Here is a 5,325-nt window from a genome sequence, read left to right on the forward strand (position 1 = left end):
CTGTAAATAAATAATAGCTTTTAATAAAGAAACTAAAAAAATAATGTAGTAGCACATTAACGTGGGAACAAATAAAACGTAAGTTAAGGGGTCACTCAGGAAAATAAGTGTTCCGTTACCTAACAAAGGAATGCTGACAATACGTTCTACCAATTATTAATAGTTTAGAGCAGAGGGCTGCCCCCGCATTCACACACGAGCAGTATAATTACGCCACCCTAATGCTGCTGAATTTCAGTCACATGTCATTTTCCCCTATCCAGGCATACGGGCTGCAGACAGCTTACATATTACCTCTACCGCCAGGAGGGTGGGTGGGCATTTCCTGCACCCTCTGGATACAGTGGCGCTCCGGGCGACGGACCGGCTTGCCCGTGCCTGGAGCCGCTACTGGCTGCAGGCGCACATCTCATCATAGAGCAGGGGTAGCCATCCTTGGTCCAGGTGGAGCTAATTATAATTCACTTGTCTTTACACAAACCCCTCCGGTCTTCTTCTGTAGTCGTTTACGATAGAAATGGAACAAAACAGGGTCGTCCTTTTCCACACTAAAGCTGGGCACACACTATACAATTTTTTGTCAGATATCTGTCCAATCTGGCAGGTTGGAATGAAAACCTGGTAATGTATGGGAGCAAATGACAGTCGATCATACGGTTTTAAATACTGAAAAAAGGACAAAAAAAATTGTTCAAATTGGTTAAATTTGTGTGTTTTAACCAATTTGTCTGAACCACCATTTTTGGCTATTTTACAGTGTTTGTGAGCAAATGGATAATTGTCATTTGCTCCCATACATTACCAGGTTTTCATTCCAACCAGCCAGATTGGGCAGATATCTGACAGAAAATTGTATAGTGGATGCCCAGCTTTATTTTTACACACCATGGGGCTGATTCTGAATTGGGAGCAAAGCAAATAAAATTAAAAATAACAAGTAACTTTGCACCTGCACAAACCATGTTGCAACACAATGGCTAAATTTAAATGCCCATCCACTTCATACTTGCCAACTTTAGAAATTTCCTCTCCGTAGATTTGATGCACGTGTGCGGTTTTGGGGGTGGGGCTGGAGTAACCACATCATTAGGCCCTGCGTACGCTACAAAATGCCACAAATCGCACAGATTTTCAATAGAGGGAGGGGCCAAATGACACAATTAGAATATATTTGCATGATTAGACCTCACCCCCTCCAGACAGACAGCGGAATTCTGGTAAGATTCTCTCCATTCTGCCCACATTACTAGGCAGTACGCGGGAGTAGTACCTACTCTTTTGAGGGTGCATGGGGCTACCCGAAAAATTGGGAGCCTCCCCCAGGATGCGGGAGAGTAGGCAAGTATGGCCCAGTTGTGATGTCAGCATAGACACATTGAGTGGCAGATTGGTAAATGTGTATTGTTCTACCAATTGGCCGCTCGCTATGCAGATCCCTGGGATTGCGGATATGTCGCACTGGTGTGTACTCAGCATAAGCCTATACTAAGGGGTCTATGTACTAAGCAGTGATAAGAGACAGAGTAAAAAGTGATAAGTCTGTGATAAGGTGCCAGCCAATCAGCTCCCAACTGTCATTTTTCAAACACAGCCTGTGAGATGGCAGTTGGGAGCTGATTGGCTGGCAACTTATCACTTTCTTATCACTTTTTACTCTGTCTCTTATCACTGCTTAGTACATAGACCCCTAAATCTGCTAAGAAAAAATGTGTGGATCAAATAGGGTCTCTGGATCTGGGAGTAGGATAAGATGGGCAACATGGTAGATCAAATCTTTCTTATCTATCATCAAATTGTATGTGGCTATGAAGTAGGGACAACGATCCCTATGCCGAATGCAGAAGCCATGCACATGGATGACGGAAAAACCTTGGCAGAGAATGTCCGCAGCATACACACTGTACCACAAATTATTTCATATGTTTTTTCTTACATACTGTATGTGTCTATGTGCTATCAGTAATACCTGGGGTGTAGTTACCTCCCAGGGATGTAGTCAGGAAGCCGACGGTCTAGGTACTGACCGTCGGCTTCCAGACTGTCTAATACCGGCAAGGTACTAATGACAGGCGTCGAAATCCCGACACCTGTCATTAGACCTACGACAGGACCCCCACGCCCGGCATACCGAACGAAGGTAAGCCGGGCGCGGACAGCCGCGGGGGGGAGGGTTAGGTTTTAGGTCTCCAGGGGAGACTAAGGGTTAGGCACCACCCCCCCCCCCCTGGAGGGTTAGGTTTAGGCTAGGGGAAGGGGGGGTTAGGCACTCCCGGCGGGAGATTAGGGTTAGGCAACCCCCCCCCGGGAGGTTGGGGTTTGGCTAGGGGAAAAGAGGGTTAGGGTTAGGCACCCCCCCTGGGAGACTTAGGGTTAGGTTGTGGGGAAGGGGGGGTTAGGCTTAGGCACTTAGAGGGGGGTTAGGGTTAGGCACTTGGGGGGGAAATTAGGGTTAGGCACCCCTAAGGGAGGGTTAGGGGGGAAAATAGGGTTCGTTATACTTACCTTATTAGCGATCGGGATCTTTACCTCTGCTGGGCTTCTGCTATTGGGATTTGGACCGCCGGTAATACTTACTACACCCACCTCCCAGCATTGCCCCAAGGACAATGCCCTCAGTCATTTTAAAATGTAATTTTTTATATTTTTCAAATTGATTCATAGCATCTTACTGGATTTCTGTCCTCCGCAGTATCGTACACCTAACAGTCCCACTTTTTGTTGGATTGTCCCAATTTTTGGTTTACAAAAAGGGTTGATTTCAGGCAGGGCCGTAACTAGGGTGGTGCGACCAGTGCCATGGCACAGGACAGCGGAGGGCAGGTGGCGCTGTTTGGGCCTGTCAATTTTCCTGTTTATTATCATTCTCACTTGTAGCTTCCTCTTATCTCATCCCCAGCATCTCATGGTCTTCCCTCTCTTCCCAGGCCCTTTTTATCTTATGTTCCTATTTAAAAAAATGGGGGGGGGGGGGGGGCGGGGTGCCAATGCTCTCTCTGGCACAGGGCACCCAAAAGTCTAGTTACGGCTCAGATTTCAGGTTGTGAAAGGAGCAATGCTGGCTGGATCAGGCCATGATTGGGTGAATCAATATGACATACTATATTTACTTTCTGTTCATTGTGGGGTAAACAAAACTGAGCTCGCATAGAGTTGCTATTTATATAACTATTTGTCAAGACGGTTCTCCTCACTCCATCATTCCTTCTGCCTCAGACATTTAGAGTTTATTCCAACACTCCCAACGCTATTCAAATGGTTTGTGCATTATAAACACAAGCTATCCTAAGGTCAAATCATTGTTGATTCGGTATAAAGACTTGTAGACAGAATGATGATTTTTTAAACTTTATTTTCTATACAGGAACGACAATGATCTTTATTAAAGGCACCCCTGGGTGACAGAACCTTTGGTACTACAGACAGGCAACATTGGTATATATACAACAATAGCCAGGTCATTGCTGAACGTCCAGCGATATCGCTGTGTACCACAAGAGGGAGCTGTAGATTATAACTGTTGCACTCGTTTCCTTCCCCTCTATGATTTGTCATTGTCGTAAAATGTAGTTTGTATATAATCTTCTCAGATGATGGCGTTGTTATTCCAGTATAACTTCCCCATAGTGATTGGGTTGTCATAGTTACCACATTGCCTGCATAGTACTAAGGGGTCTATTTACCACGCAGTGTTAGGAGAAGTGAAAAGTGATAAGGTGCCAGCCAATCAGCTTCCAACTGCTATCTCACAGGCTGTGTTTGAAAAATGACAGTTGGGAGCTGATTGGCTGCCACCTTATCACTTTCTTATCACTTTTCACTCTGTCTCCTAACACTGCTTAGTATATAGACCCCTGAATGTGTATATTCATCTGCATTCAGAGTTGTGTGAATTCTTCAATTATATAATACATCACCACATAATTTTAAGAAACAAAACATTTATTAGTAATGAACATTTATCAACTGTACAAACAAAACAGGCCAACTGGCTGTACATGACATCACCCAAATACTGTCATTACTGAGCTAAATCTGATGTCATATTTATAAAATACACTCTGTGGGACGCACGTTATATTAAGGCAATTAATGCACTTCCAAGGAGATGGTCACACAAAGAGATTTGTTTACTTGTCTATGCCTCCCAACAGTTCCTGAGTCAAGGGGGCGGTCTACAGCTTTTCAGAGTAGTGTTGCAGGGATAAGTCTGGGACTAGGTACTAGCATTACCTAATCTATCCCGATTTTCTAATTGGGCTTGTAGCAAGTTATGAACATGGTGAACTGTAAAAACTAATTTCAGAGAGATTCTAGTTGACGCTACGTGCCTTTAAGGGGGCGTGTCCTGCTCCACCCAAAGGGCGTGTCTAGCCCCATATATGGGTGTACATATGCTTAAATGCTTCTTTGTATATAATATTAGTAACAATATATTTTAGGGACATTTTGCAAGTATTGATATTAACATTGCTTCCTGCAATACTCGATTGTTTGTTTGCAACTATTGGCTGTGATATATCTTTTCTTCTCAATGTACGTGATAAAAGTGATGCTTAGGCAATAAATTCCAAATGTAATCTGACCTTGTGTGAATTTATTCCTAAACTTATACTGTATTTCTGGCTGGGACTGAGAAGATGTTGTTATGTTTTTTTTTTTTGGTGTATTAGATGTTATTTTATTGTGAACACTTGTATGCCTGCAACTTGTACGCCCTTCCTATATTTAATGGCTGTGCTGTTTACCATACCGTTATAGTATCCTGCAAGTCATTTCAGACACTAGATGCTCTAATTAAAAAAGCCTTTTATCTAAAGATTACTAAAAAAAATTCTTACCTTCAGTCACAGCTCACACTAGCAGCAGAAGAGGGTGCAATGTCTCAAGGGGCCTATTCACTAGACGATTTAAATGAGCGATTGAACGATAACGATATCGTTTTATGAACGATTGAATCTCCTGCTGCCCTGCTTTGTATGTCATAAACCCTGGAGACAAACGGCAAAATTTCCTAAGTGGCAGGTTCTAAATTCCGGCGGTTTGACGACGGGTTCTGTTCTGTTGGCGGTTTTGCAGCGGTTTCTAAATGACAGCCCTGTTCTATTCTATTCTAAAACGTGTTTTGACGGCGTTTTGCTATCTGCAGATTTACTAAGGCTCAAACCGCTGCAAAACTGCCGTCAAAACACATTTTAGAATAGAATAGAACAGGGCTGTCATTTAGAAACTGCTGCAAAACCACCACCAAACCCCCGGGGTTTAGAACAGAATAGAACGCCGGAATTTAGAACCCGTCACTTAGTAAATTTTGCCCTTTGTCTCCAG

Source organism: Taudactylus pleione, unplaced genomic scaffold, assembly GCF_031769625.1.
Source record: "Taudactylus pleione unplaced genomic scaffold, aTauple2 ptg000079l, whole genome shotgun sequence".
Taxonomy (NCBI): Eukaryota; Metazoa; Chordata; class Amphibia; order Anura; family Myobatrachidae; genus Taudactylus; species Taudactylus pleione.